General features: G+C 38.8%; 1 protein-coding gene across 8 annotated transcripts in view; it reads right to left on the bottom strand.

Annotated features, from left to right (window-relative positions):
* EML5 (EMAP like 5) overlaps positions 1–22,908 on the bottom strand; it is a 264,217-nt gene that overhangs the window by 73,648 nt on the left and 167,661 nt on the right. The window lies entirely within an intron of this gene.

Genomic DNA, 22,908 nt, shown 5'->3' with positions numbered 1-22,908 from the left:
TCAAAGTGGGTCTTAATCCCCTCCTGGAGTCCTTCATGAGGATAAGAGAGAAAGAAATGCCCTGGAGAAGCAAGAAAAGGACCCATGGAAACTGAAAGAGCCAGAACCTGAAAGCAAGGAAACCAAGGACAGAAGGATCAGCACAGGCCATGTGCCTTCCCACGTGACAGACGAACCCCAGATGCAGCAGCCTTTCCTCAGAGAAGGTATCTTCTGCTGATGCCCTAATTTGGACATTTTTCATGGCCTTAGAATTGTACCTTGTAACTTAATAAATCCCCATTGTTAAAAGCCAGTCCATTTCTGGTATATTGCATTTAGGCAGCTTTAGCAAACTGAAACACTATCTTTGTAGTTTCTACCCAACAAATTAGAAATTTAAGAAATGGGGCCATTTTTGTAAAATCCTTTTTTAAAAAAAACTAAAATCTAACAATAAGCAATTACTAGTTTAAGAAAAACTATCAATACAAGTTTCAAAACAGCACATGGAGAAATTATGATGTTATTATTATTAATTTTAAAAAATAAGGGTTAATGCTGAAGGAGCCAACACAAAAATGGGCTTACCCTGACAGTAAGGGAATAAAGGAGGCATATTCAAGCCCTAAGGCTTTTTTGTATCTTGCATGAAATTTGGAGGGGTCACAGCTAGGGTAGGGCTGTTACAGAGTGAAAAGTTATAGAATGAATTGAGAACAAGTAGTCTTTTAATTATCAGGCATACCCTGGTAATGACAAAATCTAGAGATTTGAGAACATATTTTAATACCAAAATTAAGCAGAGGTGCGGTTTAGGGTTAATGAGAGAATATCAAATCATTCAGAATGCATTAATCATTGAAGCTATAAAAAGAGATTAATTTCAAGGTTTTGCCTAGTTTAAGGACAAACAGGTAAAACATAACTGGAAAGAATTTTTTTTTTTTTGGAAAAAACCTAAATACTAAAAAGGAGTGATTAAAACTTCTGTAACAGTGCCTGGTATGCAGTAAGCACTCATTAAATGTAGCTGCCATCTTTCATTCATGAAACAAATATTTATGAATTACCTATACTCTGCCAGGCATCATGTGAGGCAATGGAGCAACAGAACACAGTTCCAGCCCTCTAGGTTATATTCTCAAGGAAGGAACTGAATAACAGACAAACAAATAAATATGTAATTGCAGGGAGTGATGAATTATATATATATATAATTATATATATATAATTTATATATTTAAAACAAAGCAAGAAACTGAGGGGTGGAGTGGGGTCAGGAGAGAGTTGTTTTTAAGACAGGGTGTCATCAGATTGAATAAACCAGAGGATCTGGGGTAACAGCAACCAGCAGAGGAAACAGCAAGTCCAAATGTCCTGAAGTAGAAATGAGCTTCACATATTTGTGGAACAGCAAGGCGGCCAGAGTAACAAGGGTGGAGTGGGCTAGGAAGAAAGAGATAGGAGAGAGGTTGGAAAGGTAAACAGGAGCCAAATTCTACAAGGTCTTTGAGGACAAAATCGTGAATTTGGTTTATATTCTGAATAGGATGAAGAGGCCTTACAGGGTTTTGATCAAGGGAGTAACATAATGAGACTTATGTTTTAAAAAGATCCTTCTGGCTGCTGAGATGTGAACAGGGTGTTGTGGGGGGGCGGTGGAAGGAATGAGGGAGAGCAATTAGGATGTTATTGTATAATCCATTTTGAAATATATTATAGTGAAGTGGTTGAGTACTGGCCTTAGCGCTAGATAGCCTGGGTTCAAATTTTGGTTCTGCCCCTGACTAGAGAGGAGTGGCTATGACCACTCAACTTCTCTGTTCCTCTGTCTTTATCATCTATAACATGGGGCTAATAATAGTACCTATACCTCACAGTGTTGTTTTGAAGAATATAAAGCTTCTACAACAGTGTCTGGTATGCAGCAAGCACTAATTAAATGTAGCTGCCACCATCTCATCTTCATCATTATCTTGTCAAGAGGTGATGATTACCTGGAGCAGAATGGCAGCAGTAGAGGTGATGAAAGTGGTAGGATTTGGATATATTTTGAATATAGAGTTGGCAGGATTTTGACCAACTGTGTGTGGAATAAGAGAAAAAATCAGAGTCAGGGCAAAGCTATGTTTTTGGCTTGGGTTATTGCTAGAAAGGTGATATCATTTACTGGGACAGGGAAAACTAGGGGAAGTACAAGTGTTTGGTTTCGTACCCATTAAGGTAAGGATGGCCACAAGAAATTCAAGTGAAGACCTTAAGGAGTCAGTCTGATATACTAAGACTTTTCTTGAGTTCCAGGGAGAAGAACAAGCTAGAGATACAAATATGGGAGGCAGTAGTCTATGGATGGTAGTTACAGCCATGAAACTGGATAAATGCAATGAAGTTGTTATTAATGTGTTGTCTCTGAGCTCCAAATCCACTCTTCTTTTTCCTGCTTAGTGCTACTAGAGTTGGGCCCTTTAGACATTTTTATTTTTCCAGTTGACTTGATTTTGGCCAATAGAGAGGGCTGGAGGCCAAAGCAAGAAGATGGGATTTTTTTTCCTTCAGGTGTGTTAAGAGTCAAAGGATGGATGAATGAGGAGGCGGGGTGGAGGTAGTTTCTCTGTTACCATAGCAAAGGACTTCAAAGATCAGTTGTGGCCCATGCTCTCTGGCAAAATTCTTCAGCACTGGCAGGTTGTGTGTTACTGTGGCAGGCACAATCTCTCCAAAGAGATCTGAATCTCTGCTTGGGGGAGGAGGAGGAAAGTGCAACCTCTAAGTTCCTTTCTTGTTCATAGTTCTTTAGCCCTATGGGTGGCAGCTACTTTCTGCAGTTGCTACTTCTATACCCCTTAGGATCCTTTTTATCCCTCTTATTACTTAACCATCTTTTATTCGTTAATACTTCTTCATATTAAATTTTCCCTATTCAGGTTACTGGGATGGTTTCTGTCTCTTGACTGATATAGAATTGACCAAAGAGGTCCCAAGAAACAGACCACCAAAAATAGGAGTTTTGGAACTGGTTTAGTCATGTTCTTGGGCTTGAGCAAACTGCTGAGCACCTTGCTAATGGGAAATAGGATGCTAGATAGTAATCCAAGTAATGCAGTAACATCACTATTCATCAAGTTATCTCCTATAGTTGACTGTAATGAAGTGTCTACTAAAGTAAGTACCTTGGGAGTCCAACAGACTGCTGGCCTTAACCACTACAGCATTAATGATGACTACAGGACTTTGTTGTACAATAGATTACACTAAGTGCACTGGAACATTAACCGAAAGAAATAACAAGCTCAGGTCCTTAAACTCTTAGCACAAGTCATGGTCTGAGTTAAAGAGAGCTTCCATGGTAATCCTAAAAGAATCACTGACGTATTATAGCCATGGGATTGATGTTACTGAGAATTAAATCCAAAATTTAATTGTGTGGGTTGCAAATATACAAGGTCAATTAAATTCACAATCTGGCCAAATTTCTTAAGTGAAAATTAGGGTATTGGTTAGGAAGGAATAGAACTCAAACCTGGAATGGAAATCTCTGGTTGGACTCAGACAAAAGTGAGAATCTTGAACTTCTGAATTATTCTTAAATAGCAATTTATTCTGAAAAGCAAACAGCTTGCTCTCCTGTGTCTGAAAAGACTGACTTTCTGGAGGCAGTTGCTTTGCAAGGGGATGCTCATCCTTCTGTAGAACCACAACTAACCTTTTGCTGACTACATACATAACTTGCCATCAAATCTCAGCATGCTCTAGGGAAGAAGCCATCAAACTCTTTCTTAAAGGATCAACTTTGCTGGCCATATGGTTGCTGCCATTGGTTTCTGCCATCAACTGAACTCTGCCACTGTAGTGCAAAAGCAGCCCTAGACAATATATAAATGAGTGTGCATGTCTGTCTCCCAATAAAAGTTTATTTACAAAATCAGGAGTTGGGCTGAATTTGATCCATGGGCAATCCTTGATGTAAAGGGAGAAATCCAAAAGCTTAGGGAGGTAAGAATGTTGGAGTGGATTTATCATGTGCAATCTGCATACCACCCACCAACTACATCCTCTGATGAAGTCCAGACAATAGTCTCCTTACTAAGGCATTGAGAAATTCATTAATAGGGCACTATCTTTACCCTTGAAAAGCTCTGTGATTGTTTTTTTTATGTAGGAAAGGAATGACCGTGAGAAATTCTGGTATTGATATGTGCTCCCCAATTTCAACAGGGATAATCCTGAAGAATCAGAGGCCATTTAGCAGCACTTAACTGCCAAAGACAAAGCAGATGTTTTTATCACAAAAGGCAGCAGGTAATCAGAATGTTCTGCCCATGGGTATTTTCTGTTGATGGAAAGTTAATAACGGTGTCTCTAGGAATGAAACAGATGAGTAGCTGACTAGATTAATATTTGACCTATAACAGAAAAAAATCCAGCCTTGGTGCCCCAAAACCCGAGTCATCATAATGGAGAGTCACAGACTCTCAACCAGTTTCTAGACCCAAGCCAGTTTACTTACTCAGAACCCCTTGACTGAAGGGAAGTCCAGGTCTCATTGTTAAAGGACCTGCACATTATATATTTGTGATAATATATAATTATCACAAGTATATAATGTAAATTTTCCTCCAAGGATCTGTGGCCATTTACTGGAATGACTGTGAACTTGGGAAAAGGGAATAACACAAACCTTTCGAGAATTACTAGAGATGGGCTCTGAACACAAAACGTTGTTGTTGTCTACCAGCCAAAGTGGGGGCTTATGGTTAGCAGGTGATAGATGGAGTCACAAGTTTGAATCACAAGGAAGCCCAGATGGTCTGGGACCCTACTCAATTCCTGAATATATAATTGGAATAGATATACTTGGCAACTGGCAGAATCCTCCATAGTGGTTCTATGAAGCATAGGAAAAGGGCATTATAATAGGAAGGACTATTATAATGGAACATCCTCTCCCAAGACAAGACAGTAAGCTAGAAACAATACTGCAAGTCCAAGTATTGCAAAAATCAGTGACACTACCAAAGACTTGAAATATGCAGGGGTGAAATACCCATTATATTACCATTTAAATCTGCTTGTTTGGTCTCTGCTGAACTCAGATGAATCTTAGATAATAACTGTGGATAATAAATTTAATCAGACAGTAACTCCAATTGAAGCTGCTCTTCCAGATGTGGTATCTTTACTTGGCGCCTAGCATCAAGTATGCAGCTACTGCCCTAGCTTTTGTCTCCATCCCAATTTGTGAGGACCATCAGAACAAGTTTGCTTTTACCTGGCCTGTACTTTTGTATACCTTCAAGGCCTTTGCTTCAGGGCTATTTCAACTCTCCTGCTCTCTGCCATAATATAATCCACAGAGATCCTGACTGCCTTGACATTCCACAAAACATCTCAATGGTCCACTATATTGATGACATTATGCTGACTGGATCTGGGGAGCAGGAAGCAACAAATACTTTAGATGCCTTAGTAAGACATATGTCAATCAGAAGAGTGGTAGAAAAACTCCACAAAATTTCAGAGGTCTGCTACCTCAGTGAAGTTTCTGGAGGTCCACTGATCTGGAGTATGTCAAAATATCCCCTCCAAGTTGAAAGGCAAGTTGGTGTACCTCCCATCACCTCACATGAAAAAAGTGAGCAAAAACCCTGGTATGCCTTTTTAAAAGCAACATAGACTACATTTCTGTGAGCTGCTTCCATCCATCTACCAACCTAGTGGAGGCCAGAGCAAGAGAAAGTAAGGTGCTTTTCCATTTGGACCTTCTGGTTCCCAGCAGATCCAATGATACTCAAAGCATCTGTGGTAAACAGAGATGCTGTACAGAACCTCTGGCTAGCTACCAAAGGAGAATAGCATTACAGACCCCTAGGATTTGGAAGGAAATCCTTGCCCCCTTTCAATATAGATAATTATTTTCCTTTTGGGAAGTGGCTTCCGGCTTGCTACTCAGCCTTGTTAGAGAATAAATACCTAACCATGGGGAATCAAGTAATTATGTGGCCTGAGTTTCCTATCATGACCAAACAAGTCATAGACCAGTTGTGCACAGCAGCAATATATCATCAAGTGGAAATGATATATAAAAGACCAGCCTTTAACAGAAGAATTATAAGTAAACTTAATGAAGAGGGGTTTAGAACCCTTGAAAAACTCCTGCTGCAATGTCTCCTCTCACCTACTACCTATTTCTATGACTGAAGAAGAAACAATTTGAATCAGATTTACAGATAGTTCTATATGATATGTGGTACCCAACTTAAAGTATTATAGCCCACTCAAGGATGAGCCTGAAAGACAGCAGTGAAGGTAAGACCTCCTAGTAGGCAGTATACTTCAAGAAGTACATTTAGTTGTCCACTCTGCAGTGAGAGACGAGCAGAAGTACAGATTTACACTGATTTACTAGCAGTTGCTAACAATTTGGATAATCAGGGATTTGAAGAAACAGGATTGGAAGATTGGAGATAAGGAGATCTGGAAAACAGATGTAAGGACAAAACTCTCTGAAAAGGACAAAGGCTAAGATTTTTGTGTCCTGAGGAATGCTTGCCAAAGAGCATCAACTGTAGAGGAAGTTCTCAATAATCAGATGGACAAAATGATATGCTCTGTGGGGAGGGACCCAAGATGGCAGATTAAGAGAGACAGACAAAATTCTCCTTTGTGAACAACAGTAAAAATAGGACAGAAAGCGCTCCAAAACAGCAGTACCAGGATTCCACCAGCTGGGCCGGGATTTCTACACCAATGGTGAGTGTGTACTTGGAGAAATCAAGAGGCTGCGTTCAAGATGGGTGAGTGCTCAGCCCGGAACGCCGCTGGGGAACGGGCAGCTGGAGCTGGTAGGGAGTAGTCTTCCACTCCCTGGGAACCTTCCTCACTGCCCGGCACGGGTGATAAACCTTCACAGAGCCACAGCCAAGAGCCCCCGTGTTAGGGACTAGAGGTTGGAACAGGCAGACAAACGTAGAAAGGGCAGCTTTCCATGCCCCGTGCAGTCTTCTTTGCAGCTCGCTGGAAGACAACCCCTCAAAGCCCCGCCGCTGAGAGCTGCCTTGAGGGAATTTGGTATTTGGCAGGCTTGTGACAGCACCCACCCTTCCTCCATGGAAGCCCATGGTGTGCACAGCCCAGAGGCAGCGGTGCTGCACAGAAGTGCAAGGAGCCCTCCCCTAATCCCAGGGACTCGTGGGCCCATGGCAAAGAGGGACTGTGGGGCATTTGAGATGAAAAGTGAGATGTCCAGCTCTGTAGTCCCAGAGTACTCCACCTGCAGCCACAGGAACGGCTGAGTCGACTGTGTCCTGGAGCAGATTCCCTGACACACTGCACAAGGCATGCTCCCCACCCAAGGGGCTGGCAGTCCCCAGTGCACATGGAAAACTGCTGCACTGATTGGACCTCCACATGGTTTGGACCCCTACTCAGTGCATAGACAAAGTTGGGGGAGAACTGTCTTCAGGGTAACAGGTGGCTCGGGAGCACCATCTGCTGGTAGGTCAGGGAAAGTACATTCCACCAAGCTGTAGCTCTGCCAAATTAAAGATAAATGTTCAAATAATTCTACATATTTTAAAAGAACCCTATCAAGATAAGCAAATGCCAAGAAGCCAAAAACAACAGAAAATTATAAAGCATATGAAGAAACAAGAAGATATGAATAACCCAAACAACCAAATTAAAAAGCCAGAGGAGATCTAGAACTTAAAATCAGTATCGTGGCTCAGGATAAAAAGGACATGAAGAAGACCCCAGAAGAGCATGAAGAAGAATTTACAAAAGTAAATTTAAAAACAGCAGAGCTTATGGAAATAAAAGATACTGTTGATCAAATTAAAAAGATTCTTGAGACACATAACATGAGATTTGAAGAGAGACAGGAATAAAATAGTGAACTCAAAGATACAGTGATGGAAAGTGAAAGCACAAAAGAACAAATAGCGAAAAAAAAATAGGAAAATTTGAAATGGAGCTCATAGAAATGATGGACAATATGAAGCAAACAAATGTAAGAATCATTGGTGTTTCAGAAGGGGAAAAGAGGAGTAAAGTGCTAGGAGAATATCTGAAGACATTGTTGGGGAAAACTTCCCGACCCTTCTAAATGACATAAATAGGCAAATCAAAGATGCCCAACAAACTCCAAATAGAATAAATCCAAATAAACCCACTCAAAGATATATTCTGATCAGATTGTCAAATGCTAAAGAGGAGAAAGTTCTGAAAACAGCAAGAGAGAAGCAATTCACCACATACAAGGGAAAGAACATGAGAGTAAGCATTGTTTACTCAGCAGGCACCATGGAGGTGAGAAGGCAATGGTATGATATACTTAAAATTCTGAAACAGAAAAACTGCCAGCCAAGAATTCTTTATCTAGCAAAGCTCTCCTTCAAATTGAAGGAGAGCTAAAAATTTTCACAGACAAATGCCAAGATAATTTCTTAACAAGAGACCTGCTCTATAAGAAATACTAAAGGGAGCTCTACCAGCTGAGAAAAAAGAAAGGAGAGAGAGGTCTGAAGAAGGGCCTAGAACTGATGAGTTTTAGTAAGGGTACCTTACAGGAAATAAAGAGAGAGAGGGGAAAAAATATATCTGACAAATAGAAACTAAAGGATAAGATGGCTGATTCAAGAACCGCCTTCACAGTAATAGCACTGAATGTGAACAGATTAAACTCCCCATTAAAAGATATAGATTGGCAAAATGGATTAAAAAATATGAACCATCAATATGTTGTTTTACAAGAGACACATCTTAGAAGCAGCAACACAAAGAAATTGAAGGTGAAAGGATGGAAAAAAATATTTCATGTAAGCTACAGCCAAAAAAAAGCAGGGGTAGCAACACTATTTTTCAGATAAAATATACTTTAAATGCAAAGATGTCACAAGAGACAAAAAAGGACACTATATACTAATAAAAGGGAAAATTCATCAAGAAGAAATAACAATCAAACATGTTTATGCACCCAATCAAGGTGCTCCAAAGTTCATGAGAAAAACATTAGTAAAACTGAAGGAAGCAACAGATATTTCCACAATAATCATGGGAGACTTCAATACACCACTCTCTTCTCTACATAGATCAACCAGATTACAGAGGACCAATAAGGAAACTGAGATCCTAAACAAAGTGATAAACAAATTAGACTTAACAGACATATATAGGAGCGTTACATCCCAAATTACCAGATACATTCTTCTCTAGTGCTCATGAAACTTTCCCCAAAATAGACCATACGCTAGGGCAAAAAACAAGCCTCAATAAATTTCAAAAGATTGAAATTATTCAAAGCACATTCTATGACCACAATGGAATGCAACTAGAGGTCAATAACAATCAAAGATCTAGAACATTCACAAATATCTGGAGATTAAACAACAAACTCCTAAACAATCAGTGGGTCAAAGAAGAAATTGTAAGAGGAGTTGCTAAATATGTAGAGATGAATGAAAACAAGAACACAACATATCAAAATTTATGGGATGCAGTGAAGGCAGTATTGAGGGGGAAATTTATAGCTCTAAAGGCATACATTAAAAAGGAAGAAAGGGGATATGGCTTGGGGCTTGTGGTACTGAGTTTTCTGGTTGAAGGAAATTGTGCTATAATGGTCTTCCTGGTGTCAGGGGCTTGGCTGAAGCGTCTTTGGAAATTCAGGGGAACTGACTCGTGTTGGCTTCAATGATCTAAACTTTAACTATCAAGAATAAAGCTACTATCAACATTCATGTAGAAGCCTTTGTATGGACATCTGTTTTTATTTCTCTAGAGTAAATAGTAGAATTGCTGGGTGTTGTATATGAGGGAGTGGTGGGTCCAGGTGGGACTGCTGGCTTGCCTCTGCTTGCTGCATATCTGCACATCCCACCCCTTCAGCTTTCCCCTGCTCTACACTCTTGGAAGTCAAAAAAATATCTATCTATCTATCTAATCTATCTAATCTATCTAATCTATCTATGAAAAAAGATCTAAAATCAAAGAACTAATAGAAGAGCTGAAGAAGCTAGAAAATGAACAGCAAACTAACCCTAAAGCAAGTAGAAGAAAAGAAATAACAAGGATTAAAGCATAAATAAAAAGATATGGAGAACAAAAAAACAATAGAGAGAATAAATAAAACCAAAAGTTGGTTCTTTGAGAAGATCAACAAGATTGACAAACCTTTAGCTAGACTGACAAAGTCAAAAAGAGAGAAGACCCAAATAAACAAAATAATAAATGACAGGGAGGACATTAATACAGATCCTGAAGGAATTTAAAAAAATCATAAGGGGATACTATGAACAACCATATGCCAACAAACTAGATAATGTAGAGGAAATGGATATTTTCCTGGAAACACATGAACAACCTAGACTGACCAGATAGAAAAAGAAGACCTCAACAAACCAATCACAAGCAAGGAGATCCAATCACTAATCAAAAAGCTTCACAGAAATAAAAGCCCAGGGCCAGATGGCTTCACAAGAGAATTCTACCAAACTTTCCAAAAAGAACTGACACTTTTACTACTTACACTCTTTCAAAAAACTGAAGAAAACGGAACACTACATAACTCACTTTATGCAACCAACATCACTCTAATACCAAAACCAGATAAAGATGCTACAAGAAAGGAAAACTACAGGCCAATTTCCCTAATGAATATAGATGCAAAAATTCTCAACAAAATACTTGCAAATCGAACCCAGAGACACATTAAAAAAATCATACAGCATGACCAAGTGGGGTTCATTTCAGTCATGCAAGGATAATTCAACACAAGAAAATCAATCAATATATTAAAACACATTAACCAATCAAAAGAGAAAAATCAAATGATCATCTCAATAGTTGCTGAAAAAGCATTTGACAAAATCCAACATCCCTTTTTGATAAAAACACTTCAAAAGGTAGGAATTGAAGGAAACTTCCTCAATATGATAAAGAGCATATGTGAAAAACCCACAGCCAGCATAGTACTGAATGGTGAGAGACTGAAAGCCTTCCCTCTAACATCAAGAACAAGACAAGCATGTCTGCTGTCATCTCTATTATTTAACATTGTGCTGGAAGTTCTAGCCAGAGCAATCCGGCAAGACAAAGAAATAAAAGGCATCCAAATTGGAAAGGAAGAAGCAAAACTGTCATTATTTGCAAATGATATGATTTTATATTTGGAAAACCCTTAGAAATCGATGACACAGCTACTAGAGCTAATAAACAAATTCAGGAAAGTGGCATGATACAAGATTAATGCACAGAAGTCAGTACTGTTCTTATATACTAGAAATGACCTAACTGAAGAGACACTCAAGAAAAAGATTCCATTCTCAAGGGCAACTAAAGAAATCAAGTACATAGGAATAAACTTAACCAAGGATGTGAAAGACCACTACACAGAAAATTACATAACTTTACTAAAAGAAATAAAATGGGACCTAAAGAGAGGGAAAGATATTCCATGTTCATGGATAGGAAGGCTAAATGTCATTAAGCGGTCAATCCTACCCAAACTGATCTACAGATGCAATGCATTTCCAATCAAAATTCCAACAACCTACTTTGCAGACTTGGAAAAGCTAGTTATCAAATTTATTTGGAAGGGAAATATGCCTTGCATTACTAAAAATATTATAAAAACAGAAAATGAAATGGGAGGACTTATACTTCATGACTTTGAAGCTTGCTATAAAGCCACTGTAGTCAAAACAGCATGGTACTGACACAAAGATAGACATATTTATCAATGGAATCAAACTGAGAATTTGGAAATAGACCCCAAGATCTACGGTCAACTGATTTTTGATAGGGCCTCCAAATCCACTGAATTCGGACATAGTCTTTTCAACAAATGAGGATGGGAGAACTAGATATCCATATCCAAAAGAGTGAAAGAGGACCCCTACCATGCACCCTACAAAAAAATTAACTCAAAGTGGATCAAAGATCTCAATATAAGAGACAGTATCATAAAACTCCTAGAAGATAATGTAGGGAAACATCTTCAAGACCTAGTATTAGGAGGTCACTTTTTAGACCTTACACCCAAAGCACAAGCAACAAAAGAAAAAAAAAGATAAATGGGAACTACTCCTCAAAATCAATAGCTTCTGTACCTCAAAGAACTTTGTTGAAAAGGTAGAGGCAATATTTACTCAATGGGAGTAAATATTTGGAAACCATGTATCTGATAAGAGACTGATATCTTGCATATATAAAGAAACCCTACAACTCAACAATAGTACAAACAGCCCAATTATAAAATGGGCAAAAGATATGAAAAGACATTTCTCTGACGAGGAAATACAAATTGCCAAAAAACACAGGAAAAATGTTCATCTTCACTAGCAATTAGGGAGATGCAAATCAAGACCACAATGAGATATCTCACACCAATTAGAATGCCTGCCATTAAACAAACAGGAAACTACAAATGCTGGAGAGGATGTGGAGAAATTGGAACTCTTATTCATTGCTGGTGAGACTGTATAATGGTACAGCCATTCTGGAGGAGAGTCTGGCGGCTCCTTAGAAAACTAGATATTGAGTAACCCTACAATCCAGCAATTGTACTTCTTGGTATATACCCACAAAATCTGAAAACAGTTACCCGAACAGAATTTGCACACTGATGTTCATAATGGTATTCTTCACAATCTCCAAGAGATGGAAACAATCCAAATGTCCTTCAATAAATGAGTGGATAAACAAAATGTGGTATCTACACACAATGGAATACCATGTGGCAATAAGAAGGAATGAGGTTGTGAAACATATAAAACATGGATGGACCTTGAAGACATAATGCTGAGTGAAATAAGCAAGACAGAAAAGGAGAGATATTGTGAACTCTGTTAAAAATGTAAAATAAGTGTCTTATAATGTAAAATAAGTGTCTTATAATGTAGAATATAGGGGACATAGAGATAGTCAGAAGCTAGTGAAGGGGGAATGATAATCTAATATGTACAGATATGATAATGAGGGTTATCTTGATATGGGAACAGTCAGGTGTGACTATAATTCATTAATGGAATTATAAGTGACACACTGAAGGTGATATGTTTGTAAATGGTTGTTTAAAGGCATGTAACCCACAGAGTAGCACCACAAACCTAAGTAAGTGTTAGCATGATATACTTAGAAGGTATGACCCTGGTGTAGAGGGTTAACAACAGAGTGGTATGGAAAAATTACCGATTATGTATTAAAGACTATATTTGATAGGAATATCTTACCAACTCTACACTAATAGTAGCAGCTGATAAGAGCTCTGGGATGTATTATGTTATGATAATTGTTCAAAGATGAGAATGATGATGACTGTACAACAAAGTGAAGATAATGTAAGAAACTGACCATTTACCATGGGATAGAATATACATTAAGTGAAGTTAGGAACCCACTACTTAACAAATCAAGCCCTTGACTTGAGGCTTACTCTTTTGAAATTTAGAGTTATAAATAGGAGGGTAAGCCCTCCTATAATTATGTCTAGGAGGCACCTTCAGGGAACCTCTTTTGTTGCTCAGATGTGGCCTCTCTCTAAGCCCAACTTGGCAAAAAAAAAAAAAAAAAAAGCCCCTCCCTCCCCCCAATGAGGGACATGACTCCCAGGGGAATGAATCTCCCTGGCAACCTGGGACATGACTCCCAGGAGTGAGCCTGGCCCTGGCAGTGAAAGATTGGAAATACCTACTTGAACAAAAGGGGAAAAAAAGAAAGGTAACAAGCTGAAATCACAGTGGCTGAGAGATCTCTAATAGAGTCAGGAGGCTATCCTGGAGGTTTCTCTTAATCAAGCTCTAGCTAGACATCCCAAATGGCCACAGTATGCCAGGACCTTACCAAAAGTAGTTCCCAAATATCTAGATCCCTACCTGAGATTCTATAAAAGATTCACTCACTACATTTTATCTTTCAAAACTCAAATCCACCAAAGTGTTCCTATACCAGACAAGTGCTGAAACCCAGAGGCAACAGCCTCTTTAAGATCAACAATCAGATGCAGTGCCCTTCCTCATACTGTTGACAAACCCTTCAATATGAACAAGTTAAGGTGCTCGCTGCCTAGACACCCCTGAAGATGGAGAAAGAGATTAAATGAGAGGAAGGGGTAGCAACAGACAAGATAAGATTTAACAAAGGTCTATGAATACTGAAACTTTATATAATTATATAGATTTTTTGGATGCTGGGGTCTTGGAATGGCTAGAAGGAGGAAAATGACATGGTGGAACTGAAGCCTATAGCATCCTTTGGGATTTACTCTACAGCTGCTCTTGAATTGTGCCTTGAAGGTCTTCACCTTTTTATACCTTGTATTGCATATCAGGGAAGGGACTGAGACTGTGGAACTGTAACCCATAATAATTTTTGAAATTATCTATATAACCACTTGATGAACTGTTCATAAAGAGTTGACACCTTTCTGTATGTATGTTGTATTTTACAATAATGGAAACGGCTGAGGTTGTGGAACTGTGACCCATGACATTCTTTGAAATGTACTAACAACTTGTGAAATCATACTGTGAAAATTAACACTGTTATGTATATATGTTAAAGATCACAATAAAAAAAAGCAAAAAATAATAATAATAAAGCATGCAATGGTTTGGCAAATCTGAAAAAAAGGGTATGATCTGTGGATATTAGTTAGCCTTTCTCCCTAACCAGCTCAACACTTGCTCATTGAGGCCCTGGTGACAAGGATAGTCTAGATGCGGGCTCAGAAAACATGGACTTCTTATCAACATTGATCTTGTTACCACCACTGTGGAGTGTCAAATCTGTCAATAGCAGAGACCAACTGAGCCCCTAATAGGGCATACTTTTTGCAGGAGACCAGCCAGCCACCTGGTGACATGCTGATTACATCAGACCTCTTCCATCATGGAAGATTCATTTTCACTGGAATAGACATGTATTGTGGATATGGATTTGCCTTTCCTGCACATAATGCTTCTGCCAACAACCTCTGTCTGTAGACACACAGGATGTCTTATCTACCATCACAGAATTCTACACTTCTGATTAGGAACTCATTTCGAAGCAAAGGATGTGCAGCAATAGGCTAGTGCCTGTGGAATTAAATGGCCTTATCACATACCCCATCCCCCAGAGAAGGGTGCTAATAAAAGGTGGAATGGCTTACTGAAGACTCATTTACAGCACCATTTTGGAAACAATACCCTGAAAGAGTAGGGTTCTATGCATGTAGAATATACTTTGAATCACAGACCATTATATGGTGCTGTATAACATTGGTGTGGAAATCCAGAATACATGGATTTGAAAACCAAGAGTAGAAGTGGGAATGTTTGCCTCTTTCCATTATTATACCTATTAGCCAGCTTGCAAAATTTTGCTTCACATCCTGGCAACTCTGGGCTCTGCCGAGACTTAGTTCCCAAGAGCAATGGAATGCTTCCACTAGCAGACATAAAAATGGTTCCATCAAATTGAAAGGTGAGATTGCCACCTGGTCATATCGGGTTCCATAGGCCACTGAACTATAGGCAAAGTAAGGGTTTACTCTTCTGGATAGAGTGATTGATCCTGATTACAAAAGGGAAATTGAGTTACTGCTACAAAATGAGAGCAAAGAGGACTATGGCTGAAATCCAGGGGATTCTATGGGATGCCTCTTATTCCTTCAATGACCAGTAAAGCTTAACGGAAAATGACAGAACCCTCGCCCCGTCCACCCCTCCAAAAAAGGCAGGCTATTGAGATTTCAGATCCTTCAGTAACAAAGGTTTGGGTCACCTGGCCAGTTAAACAGTTAAATCATTCCAACTAGCCGAAGTTCGGGCTAAGGACAAACTATAAAATGGTTAGTGGAAGAAGCAAGTTACAGATAACAACTATAGCCTCATGACAAATTACAAAAATGATGACAAAGTAGCTTTGCAAATGCATACATTTGTATATCTTAACTATTCGTTACTTCTTTCTTCTTTTTCTCCTTAATATTTACACAGGTTTGTTGGAGATTAACTTTACAATTTAGTCTTTTTTTTTTTTCTGACCCCCCTCCCCCGATACCCCAATCCATCAACTTTAACATGCTGTCTCACTGACATTTCTTTCTTTCCCTCCCTCCTTCCTTCCCTCCCTATCATCCATCATCTATTGCTCTGTCTTCTGAATATATGAGAGCAAGCTGCACACATCCTTGAACAAACACTATAATTCACATATACAATTCCCATGAACAAGAACATTCTTTTATGCAATCCCATTAAGTGCAGCTAAGAAGTTCAAGAAATTCAACATTGATAAAAAGCTTACATTCTACATTTCCTTTTTTTTTTTTTTCCTTATGTCCCAACTGTGTCCCTTTGAGCTCCTGTCCTCCATCCTCAGATCCCATCCAGGATCATCCTTGGCATTCAATTGTCATCTATTTAGACTGCTTTTCTTTTTTTTTTCCAATTATGGAAACATATATACAGCCTAAATCTTCCCATTCCACCCCCTCCCTAACATTCCATTAGTGGGATTAATCACACTTAGAACGTTGTAATGCTATCGCCTTCCCACCATCCATTACTAGAAATTTCCCTTCACCCCAAACAGCAACCCTACACTCATTTCTTAACTCCCCATTGCCCCTTCCCCCACTTCTCATAACCCATACTCTACTTTTCATCTCTATAGTCATATTCTCTGATAATTTCTTTGTGTTTACTGTGGGGCTTAAATTTAACCTCTTAAATCCATAACAATCTTGGTTTTCTTTGATACCAACTTAACTTCAATAGGACCCGTAAACTATGTTCCTATACTCCTCCATTCCCCCGCCCTTATATAATAGTTCTTGTCAAATATTACGTATTTTACATTGAGTCCAAAACCACTGATCTGTCATTAGAGTTTATGTATTTTATATCCTGTAGGAAGTAAATAGTGGAGTTACAAATAAAAAATTACTGACTTCTATTTGTATTCCATTGTGGTCAGAGAATGTGCTTTGAATATATTCAACTGTTTTTTCTTTTTTTAAATTTATTGATGCTTGTTTTATGTCCCAGCATATGGTCTGTTCTGGAGAAAGATCCATGATCACTAGAGAAAAATGTGTGTCCTGGTGATTTGGGATATAAGGTTCTACATATGTCTGTTAAAATTCTCTCTCTCTCTCTCTCTCTCTCTCTCTCTCTCTCCTTTCTTTGTTTCTCTGTTGGTAGGGCTCCCTTTAGTATCTGAAGTAGGGCAGGTGTCTTTTATTGGCAAAATCTCTCAGCATTTGTTTGTCTGTGAAAATTTTAAGCTCTCCCTCAATTCTGAAGGACAGTTTTGCTGGATAAAGTATTCTTGGTTGGAAATTTTTCTCTGAGAATTTTAAATATGTCATGCCACTGCCTTCTCGCCTCCATCGTGGCCACTGAGTAGTCACTACTTAGTCTTATGTTGTTTCCTTTGTATGTGGTGAATTGCTTTTCTCTTGCTGCTTTCAGAGCTTGCTCCTTCTCTTCAGGGTGCATATTCTGATCAGAATATGTCTTGGAGTGGGTTTATTTGGATTTATTCTATTTGGAGTTTGTTGGGCACTTATGCTTTGTGTATTATATTGTGTAGAAGGTTTGGGAAGATTTCCCCAACAATTTCTTTGAATACTCTTTCTAGACCTTTACCCTTCTCTTCCCCTTCTGGGACACCAATGAGTCTTAAATTTCGACGTTTTATTTTATCTATTATATCCCTGAGATCCATTTTCATTTTTTCAATTTTTTTCTCCATTCTTTCTTTTGTTCTTTCATTTTCTGTTCTGTGGTCTTCTAGGACGCTGAGTTGTTGTTCACCTTCCTCTAATCTTGTATTATGAGAACCAGAGTCTTTTTAATTTGGCCAACAGTTTCTTTTATTTCCATAAGATCTTCTATTTTTTAATTTACTCTTGCAATTTCTTCTTTATGCTCTTCTAGGGTCTTCTTTATGTCCTTAATATACTGTGCCATGTTCTTCTTCATGTCCTTTATATCCTGTGCCATGCTCTCATTCTTTGACTGTAGTCCTTTAATCAATTGTACTATGTGTCCTCCGATCATTTGATTTGGGTGTTTGGGACTGGGTTCTCCATATCATCTGGTTTTAGCAAATGCTTTAAGATTTTCTGTTGTTTTTGGCCTCTTGGCATTTGCTTTGCTTGATAGCTGTGATCTTCCAGGACCTCTGTTGAGGGAAGGCTGTGCTACGTCACAAGTGCATGCCTTCCCTCAAGGGAAGCCCCGGGCCGCCAGGCCGTGCAGGGGTGCTCCCAGTCTGATGCAAAAATGGCTGAATGGGGCATCTCAACCCCCCACTTTTCACACAGCTCCACCTTCCCAGCTCCGGGACAACTAGTTGTGGTTGCACCCAAGGACACTGTCCACAGCCGAAATTGTGGCGTGTGGGGTGCTGTGGGATACACTCCCCGTCAGACTGGGTTTCCTGGCGTGGCTCTGGGCTGTGGGTAGCTGGCTGCAAGGGGTGTGGTTTCTTTCTCCTTTTGGCTCTCCCCTCTGTCCCTCTGTCCCTGGGACAATCAGCAGCAGGTGTGGGGAGGGCTATCCTCCACGCCAGACACCGAAGCGTTGGCTACAGCCCACTGCTGCAGTGCTTCACTGCGCAGTTCTCACTGCCGTATCTGCAGCTGCTCCCGGGTTTTTTTTTTTTAATAAAAAGAACTAGCCCATCTTCAAACGCCAACCCACAGTTTCCTGACATCACAGCACAGCCACGGGACTTTCAGCCAGCTTACTCAACTCGTTTCAGAACGCAGACTCCCAGTTTCACCATGCGCACGGCCCCTGTGGATTCAGCAGACCTTGTCCGGGTGGTGCATCGCTGGAAGTGGTATTCTGGATCACTTTCTGGTTTTTATCTAGTATTTTCCACAGAGGTGTTTTTTTGCCCTGTCTCACCTAGCCGCCATCTTAGGTTCTCCCTACAATTTAGTCTTAAGGTAACAGAATATTCAGTAAGACTGTGACTGAATTTGAGGGTAATTAATATATCCAGCAATTGATACAATGGCTGTTGAGACTGTCTTATGGGTTGAACTGTGCCATCCAAAAGACATGTTCAAGTCCTAACTCTTGGTCCTATGACTGTAACTTATTTGTAAATAGGATCGTTAACAATGTTACTACTTAAGATGTTATCCTTATAAGGAGAGGAGATTTGGACACAGAAAGTGAGATGGAGACAGAGACATGGAGGCAGAAATTGAGTTATGCCACCACAAACCAAGGAATGCCATGGATTATCAGCCACCCACCAAAGCCAAGGGAGAGGCATGGAATAGATTCTCCCCTTTAAGAGGAACTATGGCCCTCCTGACACCTTGATTTCAGACTTCCAACCTACAAATTTCTGTTGTGTAAGCAAATTAGTCTATGGCACTTTATTACTACAGCTCTGGCACACTAAAAGAGACTATATGTCTCCTCTCTTTAGGAAAAGCTTCACTTGTACAAAAACAAAAAGTTAATTTTGTGGTTTACTGAAATTAAAATGTGTACAGAAAAGTACATTTGGATGTAGACTAGCCAAAGGCGAGGACTATGCCACTTATTAATCTATTGTCTCTCAGTTCAAATCTACCCTTTTATGCTCTACTTTAATAATGCAGTTAGGCCCTGTATACATTTCTCTTTTGCCAGCTGGCTGATACTAAGTTTTGCCAAAAGAGGGTGCTGGAGGGACACCACAAGGCCAGGGTAGGAGAAAGGGACTCTCTTCCTTCTTCCAGTGTGCTGTTTTACTGCTCTACTATGCAGGGGGCAGCCCCCACTGCATCCTCCAGCAATTTTCTCCACCATCACAGTAGCAGCCCTCATGATTCAACTGCAGTTTGCTTTGTCCAGGCAAGACTCTTTGCCAAGACAGCAGCAGCCCTCCCACTTCACAGTTCAGCAGCCTTTGCCCTCGGGTAAGTTCTTCACCAAGCAGTGGCCCTCACCAATCAGCTGTGGCCTGCACCTTCTAGTAAGCTTTTCCTCCACCAGTGACCACTCACTGTTCCACTGAGGGCCACACCTTCTGTCAAGCTTCTTTCCCACTGAAAGATGGGTGGTCCTTTGGCAGGTCTGAATCTCCTCTAAGTTCCTTTTCTGTTCACTCTCCCTCAGTCCAAGGGCTGTTAGCTACTTTCTATGGTTGCTACTCAAATGGCATTTTCATTAGATAGTCACTTTTTATTTTTACAGAAGTATCTGTCTTCTGACTGGACAGTGACTGATACAATTATCTCAAGTATGACTGTACATACGAAAAAAATATATCAGGGAGAGAGGTCTAGAGCACCCCTATATGCAGAGAAGAGGAAGTGGCAGTCAGCAAAGGGAACACAGAAAAAGTAACAAGGGAAAACAGACATGTATGGGTTCCAGAGCTGAATGAAGAAAATAGCTCAGAAAAAAGGGAATGATCAGTTATGTCAAAAATTGCTGTGAGATAAGGTGAGAGGTGAGGACCAAGAACCGACCAAGTGATTGGAAGCAGGTTCAATGGATCAACAGAGATGAAAGCCTAATTGGAATGGGTTGTAGAGCAACTCTCACTGAAAACACAGAGAAATGAACATCAACTATTATGAGTTTTGCTACAAATGAGGGCAGTGAATCAGAAGGGTAGTAAGACCAATCATCCCGGTTTTACTCAACCCTTGTTCTGCTACTTGGGTGCAGGAGGCATAGGTGAAAGTTGAGTTTAAGCAAAGATTAACATAAGAATCCCTTTAAACGCATAGCTGAGCTCATTTGAAGCAAGCAAGCAAACAAACAAACAAAAAACAACCCAGACACAACTAAGGGAAATTCCCCAGGGATCAAAAATAAAGAAGGGACAGAAAAACCAAAGTAAAAAAAATAAAGCAACATCTTCCCAAAGGGTAAAGGAGACCAATACTGCACCTGGGCATCTTGTATAAAACTGAAATTCTTAAAAGGATATACCTTCATTGTTCTAACAGCAGTACTGTTTCTCAAATTCTATGCTAATTTTAAGTTCCAAAACACTGGCAGGGATGATGTAATAACATTATTTCCAATTAAAAAAAAATCTGATCTCTGAATTATTAGCATCTTGAGGCATCCACAGAGTTATTTATACATTGCATTAGCATTTTAACTGAACATGTGTTATATAAAGTATTTTTTAATTTCTCTCAAGATTTATGGAGGTGAAAGTCAACTAAACAAAGCTTCTACTGTGAGAATAATTCTTACTCTAGTTCAAAGAATTTTTGAGCAGGTGCAATATGAGTGTGGTAGAAATGAAACAGAATTTCTTTCTATAAACCACAAATCTAAAGATAATGAAAATTGGATATGTTTTCTTTGAAACAAACACGATAGTTGCAATCAATAAAAGGGCTATTACTCAAGAAATCCTCAAAGCTATCAAGCAAGAAACAGTATTATCTGAAAATGAAAGACACAGAAGAAATTTAGAACTGGATTATATCTTTTTACCATTACTTTCACTTGTGTGTAGAGCAGTTAGTAGGGGGCTATTAGGCAGCTGGGAAAATCTGCACAAAAATACTTTCACAATTCAGTGATAATATCATTAATTAACTTTGCTTTAAAGACTGTTTTAGAAATATCATTTGTTTCATTTTCAATTTTTCATGATGAAATTTTCTTCATTTTATGAGGAATTTATTTTTTAACAATTTATTTACTAATTAAAATAATACATAGTTAAATTTATAATTTTGTCTTTTACTTGATCCACTGTTTATAAATTTTATATTTAAATATACTAAATATTTACTTTCACTGATTTTTACTCTTTAATTTTTATGATTTCTGAATACTTCAGGAAATAAAACACAGAAATTTAATTACATGTAATTTTTTGTGAAAAACAAAAACAAAACACTGTATTGTCATTTTGTTTCAGTATTACAATCATATATCAGGAGAACAGACTAAAAAAAATGTGCCTAAGACTTAATCATGTTGCATGAAATAAGCCAGACATAAAAGACAAATATTGTATGACTTCACAGATAATTAGAATAAGCAAACTCATAAAGTCAGAATCTAGAATACAGGTTACCTGGGGTTGGGGTGGGGTAGGGAATGGGTAGTTAATGCTTCCATTATACAGAGTTTCTATTTGGGCTGATTATAAAGTTTTGGTAATTGATGGTGATGATGGTAGCACAACATTGTGAATATAATTAACAGCACTGAATTATATATTTGAATGTGGTTAAAAGGTAAAATCTTAGGTTGTATATTGTTACTAGAATAAAAATTTTTTACAAAACACAGGACTGTACAACACAAATTACAAATTCATAGTACAATTATTAAAATATTCTTTCATGAATTGTAACAAATGTACCACACTAATGAAAGGTGTTAATAAAAGGGTGGTATATGGGAACTTGTATTTTATGCATAATTTTTTTGTAAGGCTACAACTTCTCTAATAAAAAAAAAATTAAAAAAAAAAAAAAGTGCCTGGCAGCAAAGAAAGACATCAGGAACAGACTTTTCTATACTGGCCCAGGTTCTGGATGGATGGGGAAAGATCATACTTGAAAATTCACAAACACAGGCAGCTTAAGCAGATCTTAGATTGAATTTTTTTTTTTTTTTTTTTAAATCTCGGAAGCTATTGAGTTGTTTGGACAAAAGCTTAGCAGACCCAATTATTCAAAGTTCAAGACAAAATGAATGGGTGGACATATTTTCCAGATTATACACAACAGAAAAAGAAGAGCCAATTATCAATTATCTATTGTGTAACAAACCACCCCAGAACTTTTAACGGCTTAAAAACGAGTTATTTCCTATGAGTCTATGGGCTGGCTGGGCTCAGCCAGACAGCTTGTTTGCTCCTTGTGGTGTCATCTACTGGGATACCATGTAGACGCATTCAGCTGGGTGTTCAGATAGGCTGCAATATGTGTGATGTCTTCACTCACAT

This window comes from Choloepus didactylus, chromosome 4, assembly GCF_015220235.1.
Source record: "Choloepus didactylus isolate mChoDid1 chromosome 4, mChoDid1.pri, whole genome shotgun sequence".
NCBI lineage: Eukaryota > Metazoa > Chordata > Mammalia > Pilosa > Megalonychidae > Choloepus > Choloepus didactylus.
Note: the sequence above shows the minus strand (reverse complement) of the source record. Positions and strands in the feature narration are given on the sequence as shown.